Here is a 9,844-nt window from a genome sequence, read left to right as displayed (position 1 = left end):
TAGGCAATGAAATGCGGAAAAACATCAAAAATGTGAGTTATAACCCACAGAAATGGAGGCTGAAAACATGAAAAACACGAGTTTTTGCAACGCCTCTCAAATCATGTATCAGTCGTTACGTTAGCTGGAAATCATCTCGGGAACTGGAAAATGTGCGCTATAGGCCATGAAATGGCCGACAAACATGAAAACTGTGAGCTATAGCCCATGGAAATGGAGGTACAAAACATGAAAACCACGTATTTTTGTGACGCTTCTCAAATCATGTGTGCTATAACACACGAAAATGGAGGCTGAAAACAGGAAAAACATGAGTTTTTGCAACGCCTCTCAAATCATGTATCAGTCGTTACGGTACCTGGAAATTGTCCCGGGAACCGGAAATAGTGCGCTATAGGCCATCAAATGGAGAAAAAACATGAAAAATGTGAGCTATAGCCCACGTAAATGGAGGCTGAAAACATGAAAAACACGAGTTTTTGCAACGCCTCTAAAATCGTGTATCAGTCTTTACGTTAGCTGGAAATCATCCCGGGAACTGGAAAATGTGCGCTATAGGGCATGAAATGGCCAACAAACATGAAAACATTGAGCTATAGCCCATGGAAATAGAGGCACAAAACATGAAAAACACGTATTTTTGTGACGCCTCTCAAAACATGTGTGCTATAACACACGGAAATGGAGGCTGAAAACAGGAAAAATATGAGTTTTTGCAACACCTCTCAAATCATGTATCAGTCGTTACGGTAGCTGGAAATTGTCCCGGGAACCGGAAACTGTGCGCTATAGGCCATGAAATGGGAAAAACATGAAAAATGTGAGCTATAGCCCACATAAATGGAGGCTGAAAACATGAAAAACACGAGTTTTTGCAAAGCCTCTAAAATCGTGTATCAGTCGTTATGTTAGCTGGAAATCATCCTGGGAACTGGAAAATGTGCGCTATAGGCCATGAAATGGCCAAAAACATGAAAACTGTGAGTTATAGCCCATGGAAATAGAGGCACAAAACATGAAAAACACGTATTTTTGTGATGCCTCTCAAAACATGTATCGATATGTACGGTAGCAGGAAATCATCCCGGGAACTGGAAAATATGTGCTATAGCCCATGAAATGGGCAAAAACATGAAAACTGTGAGCTATAGCTCACGGAATTGGAGGCTGAAAACATGAAAAACATGAGTTTTTGCGACACCTCTCAAACCAAGTACCGATCGTTACGTTAGTTGGAAATCGTCTCGGGAGCAGGAAAATGTGCGCTATAGCCCATGAAATGGGCAAAAAATGAAAACTGTGAGCTATAGCCTACGGAAATGGAGGCCGAAAACATGAAAAACATGAGTTTTTGCAATGCCTCTCAAATCATGTATCAGTCGTTGCAGTAGCTGGAATTGTCCCGGGAACCGGAAACTGTGCGCTATAGGCCATGAAATGGGAAAAAACATGAAAAATGTGAGCTATAGCTCACATAATTGGAGGCTGAAAACATGAAAAGCACGAGTTTTTGCGACGCCTATCAAATCATGTAGCAGTCGTTAAGGTAGCTGGAAATCATCCCGGGAACCGGAAAATGTGCACTATAGGCAATGAAATGGGGAAAAACATGAAAAATGTGAGCTATAACTCACGGAATTGGAGGCTGAAAACATGAAAAACACGAGTTTTTGCGACGCCTCTCAAATCATGTATCAGTCGTTACGTTAGCTGGAAATCATCCCGGGAACTGGAAAATATGCGCTATAGGCCATGAAATGGCCAACAAACATGAAAACTGTGAGCTATAGCCCATGGAAATGGAGGCACAAAACATGAAAAACACGTATTTTGTGACGCTTCTCAAATCATGTGTGCTATAACACACGGAAATGGAGGCTGAAAACAGGAAAAATATGAGTTTTTGCAACACCTCTAAAATCATGTATCAGTCGTTACGGTAGCTGGAAATTGTCCCGGGAACCGGAAACTGTGCGCTATAGGCCATGAAATGGAAAAAAACATGAAAATGTGAGCTATAGCCCACAGAAATGGAGGCTGAAAACATGAAAACACGAGTTTTTGCAACGCCTCTAAAATCATGTATCAGTCGTTACGTTAGCTGGAAATCATCCCGGGAACTAGAAAATGTGCGCTACAGGCCATGAAATGGCCAAAAACATGAAAACTGTGAGCTATAGCCCATGGAAATAGAGGCACAAAACATGAAAAACACGTATTTTTGTGATGCCTCTCAAAACATGTATCGATATGTACGGTAGAAGGAAATCATCCCGGGAACTGGAAAATATGTGCTATAGCCCATGAAATGGGCAAAAACATGAAAACTGTGAGCTATAGCACACGAAATTGGAGGCTGAAAACATGAAAAACATGAGTTTTTGCGACGCCTCTCAAACCAAGTACCGGTTGTTACGTTAGCTGGAAATTGTCCCGGGAGCAGGAAAATGTGCGCTATAGCCCATGAAATGGGCAAAAAATGAAAACTGTGAGCTATAGCCTACGGAAATGGAGGCTGAAAACATGAAAAACATGAGTTTTTGTAACGCCTCTCAAATCATGTATCAGTCGTTACAGTAGCTGGAAATTGTCCCGGTGACAAGGTATCAACTTGTCAATGCCTATGGATTGTAGGCTAGGGTTTAGTTGGAAGTAGAGGGTAAGTAGATCTCGAAGGTTTCAGCCGAAAAGTACTCGACGATTATGAAAACTAGGGTTTGTAGACAATGATTCGATTATTTCTTCGTCCCTCGGCTCCCCCTTTATATAGGAGGTAGAGCCGAGGGATTCGTGCTATACAAGTTACAGAGTCCGGGACGGTTTCTAACTCATCCCGCCAGATTACAAATAACACTTCCTATTACAACTCTTGACTTTCCTTGGTATATCTTGGGCTCCCGAATCTTCTTATTCTTCGGGTAGTGGGCCTTCAGTAAACCCCGGGTACTATCTTCGGCAGGCCCATTTGGGATGCCTATGTCAGTAGCCCCCGAGATTTTGCTTGAATCGTAGAGTCAGGGAAAATCTCCACTGTTTATTTTTACTCGAAAGCTTTAACTTTTTTTATATTTCTTCACATAAAATTCTATATTGTACAGGGATAATGGTAGTTGGGGCTAGTTCATCTGACGGATCAGGTACTAGTTAACTGCTCTAGTGGCAATCCGCAAAAACCTACTTCAAAATCACGTCCCTGGACATGATCTCGGGATACTGGTGTAAACTTCGACAGGTGCCGCTTAAGGTCTTACCATTCTGTCGAGTCCCAGTCAAATTTATCGGGTACCTAACGCGTCCGTTAGGATTTTTCTTCGTATCTGTTGATACGGATAAAAATGTGAGCACAGTCTTCGGCGATGCCACGCCCAGCAGAACGGATCTGGGGTCTTACCTTCGCAAATTTGCGGCATTCAGAAATTGATCGCAACTTCGGCGTTCTGAGAATATATTGTCGAGTGCTTTTCCGGCTGTTGGAATGGCACATTTTATCGAGTCAAATATGACTTATATTGCTCTCCCGATGGGAGTATATGTAGAGTTAATTATAACTCGAAATATACTCTCTTGCTTTTCTATTTTTCCTTTGTTAATTCCATCGGGCACGCGAACAGCGTTCCCGATGGGAGTAGCCCCCGAGGCTACAACCAAGAACTTGTGCTTGGTTGTAGGCTCAACATTTTAGTCCACCTTGTCGCTATATTGTCATTATTTCCCAATATGATCTCTTTCTTCTTTTTTTTTATCTCTCGGGTGCGCGAACAGCGCTCCCGATGGGAGTAGCCCCCGAGGCTACAGCCAAGGACTTGTGCTTGGTTGTAGGCTCCCGCAATTTCTATATTGCCATACTCGAAATTTTATTTTTTGTCAAAGTAGCCCCCGAGCGTTTGGGCAAAAACTTGTATTTGATCAAAGGCTCTCGAAGTATTTAATAATTCCTCCTGTCGCCAATCTTTGTTTTATTTTTCTTGTTGACATTCTTCCCTTAATGAAAAATGCTTCATCCCTGTTAGTAGTCTTGATTTTTCTGCCTTGTGGGTCCATTGTTTGTACCATGTTGACACGTCGGGCAAGTGGGGGACACACGTCCTCCGCTTTTTCTGGCGCACGTACGGTAACGCCTATCTCAGTAAAAATACCTTTTTACCCTTGTATCTAGGAGATCTTTTGCACCACACGAATTCTTCATCCAACGGCACACTGCTTCACCCGATTCTTATATAAACCTTTCTTCAACCTCCGTTCATCCCCTCGCTTGCGCCGCTCATCTGTTCCTCTTCGCAAAAGCTTCCCCTGCGCCCAACTCTCTCTGATCTTCCGCACTTACGAGCATTGCTCTGCCCATTGCCGTTGATGCCACCGCGCACGCGACTCACTCGCCACAGTACTCCGGAATCCAAGATGGCCGCCGAGGATCTTGAGTGGGAGAGATCTAAAATCTCCAACCAGGACATCAACATGCTGAAGAGGCTTGGCCTCATGAAGAAGGAAGACGCCATCCGCTTTCCCAGCGAAGAAAGCTACCCCAAGCCTCCAATGGAGTACCGGGTTAGTTTTGTTGATCACCTCATCCGCGGCCTTTTCGACCCCAATTCACGATTTCCTCCGCGACCTTCTTTTCGTTTATGGGATTCAACTGCACCAGTTGACCCCCAATTCCATCCTTCACATTTCTATTTTCATCACACTTTGCGAATGCTTCCTCGGAATCCCTCCCAATTGGGCTCTGTGGAAACGCATTTTCTGCCTCCGCCGCAATGGCTCCCACAACGTCACTTATAACATAGGTGGCGTTGTTATCTGTGTTAAATTGCGATGTCGATTACTTCGACGTCAAATTTCCTGATTCTGTCCAAGGATGGCGCAAAAAGTGGCTCTACATTCACGAAGAAAGCGCCAACTCTGTTGAACACAACATAATTCCTTTCGACGGAAGTGCCAGAATTCAGCGTCGCCGCTCCTGGGATGCCGAAGCTTCCGAAGAAGAGAAAAAGGCGACAGAGGCACTCATGTCTCGTATTCATCAGCTTCAAAACACTCGAGGCAAAGAGCTATCTGGTGTTCAAATCACTGCCTACTTCCTTAGGATTAGAGTGCAGCCTCTTCAGGCTCGCAAAAATCCCCTTTGGACGTACTCTGGCGAAAACGACGCCAACAGAATCTCCAGTGATCTTTCCTCAAAGGACTTGGAGAAGTTGATTCGAAGACTTTCTCGCCTGGGCAAGGACCCTATTCCTTCCTCTTGTCACGTGGAACCATACAGCTCCGCCAATCCACTCCCCGAGGTATTTTGTCTTCCCGAGTTTTTATCTTGTTCCGCACTTTCTCTGCACCTCATTGTATTGTCATTTCTTTAATTTTCCTTTTGTCACTATTTTTTACAGAACCATCCTACTATGACTTCCCTTCCTCCTCTTCCTGAGGGTGGAGAAGTCGAAGAACAGGCTATCATTGCCGAAGATACTCAAGGTTCTGCTATTCCCGAAAGTGAAGTCGCGGGTTCTCACAAATCTGCGGCTTCCCGTGAAAAAGAAATTGAGTCTGAAGCCAGTGAGTCGACACAATCCCTTCCTCCTGCTGTTTCCCCAAGGAACAAAAGGAAAAGGAATGATGCCGAGGATTCTGGCACCTCTAAGGCTGAAGAAGTTGTTCCTTCCCATCCGAAGGCAGCTTATGATCCTTATATTGAATCCCTCGTCAGCTCGTAAGTCGTCTTTACTTCTCCCTCTTTTTGTACTCGAAATATTTATCTTGTCTTGTTTTTTATGCTGCCGATTTTTTGATCAACAGTGATGACGAGGAAGAAGTACCAACTGTTGACGTAGCTCCTCGAACGAGCACGTCACGCACTGTACTTGCCTCAGACACACTAGTTGAAGGAGAAGAATCTTCGCCTCCTCAACAAAATGTCGTCACCACTACTCCACCATCAAGCCCCCTTGCTCCTTCACCAAAAAGGTCAAGGGTTGAAAAGATTGTTGAACCTGCCCCTCAGTTGGGCAGTTCGTCGACTCTACTCTTAGATGATGTAAGTTTGTCGATATCTATATTTTTTATTTTGCTTTTTTCACGCCTTCTCGCTCTTTTTCATGCCGATGTTTCTCTTGCTGTGTTCGTCTTGAACAGCCCATGATCAAAGAGCTTCTCTGCATCGGATCCCAATTTATTGGGTACCGTGAATATGCGAACAGAGCCGAAGGTAACGACTTCTATGCTTGCCGTTTTTCCTTGGCTTTTTGCTCCAGTTGTTTGTCGCGATTTTTGATCTTTCTTCTCTCTCTTTTTCATATCTCGACAGAGAAACGTTGAGAGGCCAACGAACGTGGCGACGCACTTGCTCAAAAACTTGAGCAAAGTGAGGCGGCTCGCAAGAAAGCCGAACTCGCTGCTAGCGAAGCCAAGGCCGAAGCTGATGAAGCCAAGGCAAAAGCTGCTGGTGTCGAGGAACTGCAGAAAAAACTTGAGGATGCTACATCTGCCTTAAACGAGCACAAAGCTGTGCAAGCTTCTCGTGAACAAGGAATCCTCAAGCGCCTGAAAACTCAAAGTCGCCGCACTTTCAGTAATTTTGCTGATCCCTTCTATTTTTATGAGAATCGTTGTTTCTTGTCTTTTGACTAATGCTTTGTTTTCTTGACAGCCCAAACAAACCAGGATTTTGATCTGACGAATCCTGTCGATGACCCGCTCCTTGACGCACTTTCCTATCTGGAGCTTCATGGGTCCGAGATTCGTGAAGGTGTGTCGAATGCTAACGCAGTATTGTCGGCATTGTTCCCCTACTTCTTCCCGAAGAAAGAGGAGCCTGCGACTTTTCTTAACCTTGCCAAGATGTTCAATTCACCGGAAGACCTTGGACTGAAGATGCGTCAAGAAAATATGAAGGTTGCCGTTGAGAACACTGTCGCGTTGGTTGCTGACAGTCAACAGACTATTGACTGGATGAAAGTTGGCGACACCGAGCAGATAGAACAATCAAGGTGGAAGTCGCTGATTAAGGCAGCCAAGCCCAACACAAAGAAGATCTTGGCCTATCTCGGGATTAAACCAGCGTCGACTCCTAGCTCGTCAAGGCCGGAGGTCTAGTTGCATGTCTCTGTTTTTCTTTCTGTTTCTTTTGCTCTTGTCGCCAAAGTAGTCATTTGGCGACACGTACTTCCTTAGCTCCACTGTAATGCCCTTGTAATTATTCCAAGAGATTAATGAAACCTCTGTCTTTGCTTGTTGTTTGATGTTGTCTTGTTTAAATTTCAGTTGATATTTGATAACTATACTCCATCTTCCGCTCCTTCCAATGTTTCGCCTTCTTCTTCTCGCGCGAGGAGAGCTTTTGCTGATACTGCACCTGTCGATGATACCTTGTCGCAAGAACTGGATGAACTTCGACAGCAACTTCAGTATGCGAAGAAGCAAACACTTGTGATGATGGAGCAATCTCGTAAGTCATCTGAAGCCGAAAAAGTTGCTCTTCAGCAAGCTCGCGAGGCCGTGGCTGCTAAGGAAATTGCTGCTTCCGAGGCTGAAAAGGCGACTACTCGAGAAAATTTCATGCTCGAATTGATGAATGAAGCCAGCGCAGATATGTCAGGTATGCTTGTTTCATCCTCCGATATCTTTCATCTTCATGCTATGTCTCTTAAAGGTTTCTACTTCGTTGTTTTGATAGGTTCCTTTACTGATGCTGCTGTCGAGGAAGAGAGGGTAAATGCTAGGATGAACCTCCTTGTTAACCTTTCCCTGGACCATGGTTCTTTGTTTTGGGCTACCCCAGAGAGGACCCGCCAAATTGTCAGATTTCAGGATCGCACCTCTCAAACTCGTGATTTCCTTGACTTCTGTACCAAGACCTTGTCCATGGTTTATAACTCCATGTTTCCTCGGAACATTCAACCAAAAACTCTTCCTGAATTGATGGAAAGATTCAAGGATGCTCGCAGTATCCATGATTTTGTCAAAGCTCAATTGGTAGCTGGCGCCAGATTTGCTCTTATCATGCTCCAGATCTGTCACTCAAATCTTGACCTTACCCAAGTTGTCGCGAAGGTTCATCAGAAGGTAAAACGTCGAAGAGTTGGTATTGACCGAATTAACACGAAGGTTTCGCCTATAGCCGAAGAAATGATTGAAGACCTTCTTCGGATGGACGCCGACTTTTTTGCCGATGGTCACTATGCCGATTTTCTTGGCGCTGCTCCTGAAGAAAACAGAGTTACCCTTGATGACATACTGAATCAAGACTAGTTATTTTCCTCCTGTAGATAATTCTTCTTTGTGACCCATGACTGTGATTATATTGTGAAGCAATCATTATATTTGTATGTTTGTCTAGCCCCCGAGTATTTCGGTGACTCTTTACTGTATTTGCATATTGCGAGGTTTTGAACCAAGGCTTTTATGTATTTATGTCGGATATGAGCCCCCGAGCTTCTTTATTGAGTACTATTTTGTATTTTTACTGACTCACGAGGTATTTTAATACCAAGGCAAGGTTTTTTCTTTTTTGATGAACTATATTGAAATTTGTAGGAGTGAAGACTTTGAACATGTCGATAAAGAGAAAGGTATATTGACACTATCTTTATTATATTGCAGCACCGCGAGCCCGCCTCATTAAAAACCTTCTCCGGCCCCACTCGGTGCCCCGAAAAAGGAAAAGAGTGCGTCTGAAAACTCGCGGGCGTTTCAGTACATTGAAGTTTTACAAGGACTATATTTCGACTCTAGGCGTAGAACCGCTTTGAGTTGCGCCACGTTCCGGGGTTTGGCTCCTCCACCTGTCTTCTTGTCCTTTATCCTGTATGCTCCTCCTCCGATTACTTCCGTGACAATGTAAGGGCCAAGCCATGGTGATTCGAGTTTTTCATGACTTTTTTGCGTGAGCCGAAGAACTAGGTCTCCCACCTGAAAAGATCTTGGCCGCAAACGTCGACTGTGGTAATTCTTCAAGTCCTGTTGGTATTTGGTTACCCGAGATAATACTTCGTCTCGAGCTTCATCAAGTGCGTCGACGTCGTCTTCTAGCGCTTTTCTCGACACTTCTTCGTCATATTCGACGACGCGTGGAGAGTTGTGCTCTATCTCGATTGGTAGTACTGCTTCTGCTCCATGAACCAAGAAAAACGGAGTTTCCTGTGTTGCTGTGTTTGGTGTTGTTCGGATGCTCCACAACACACTTGGTAATTCTTCTGGCCAGGTATGCCGAGCTTTTTCCAGTGGTCCTAACAAGCATTTCTTGATGCCATTGCAGATGATGCCATTGGCTTTCTCGACTTGCCCATTGGTTTGAGGATGTGCAACTGACGCAAAGTGCAACTTGATACCCACCTCTTCGCAATAATCCTTGAATTCGTGGGATGTGAAGTTACTGCCGTTATACGTGGCGATGCTTTGTGGGGCACTCCAAATCTGAAAACGAGGCCTTTTATGAATTTTCTTTGCGGATGCTCCGTCTGGTGAATTTATCGGCTTCGCTTCTATCCACTTTGTAAATTTGTCGACAGCTACTAGCATATACTCCTTTCCTCCTGGCCAGGATTTGTGTAACTTGCCCACCATATCAAGTCCCCATTGAGCAAAGGGCCATGACAATGGTATTGGTGCTAGCTCTGCTGCTGGAGAATGAGGTTTTGCGGCGAACCTTTGACACACGTCGCAAGTTCTTACTATGTCCTTGGCGTCCTCGATTGCTGTCAACTAGTAGAATCCTACCCGAAAAACCTTGGCTGCAATAGCTCGACTACTTGCGTGGTGGCCACATATTCCTTCGTGTACATCCTTCAGAATTATTCTTCCTTCTTCGGGTGTGACACACCTTTGCAAGACGCCTGAAATACTTCGTTTATATAAT

The sequence above is a fragment of the Lolium perenne genome, chromosome 1 (genome assembly GCF_019359855.2).
Source record: "Lolium perenne isolate Kyuss_39 chromosome 1, Kyuss_2.0, whole genome shotgun sequence".
NCBI classification, from domain to species: Eukaryota; Viridiplantae; Streptophyta; class Magnoliopsida; order Poales; family Poaceae; genus Lolium; species Lolium perenne.
This window is presented reverse-complemented; position numbering follows the sequence as displayed.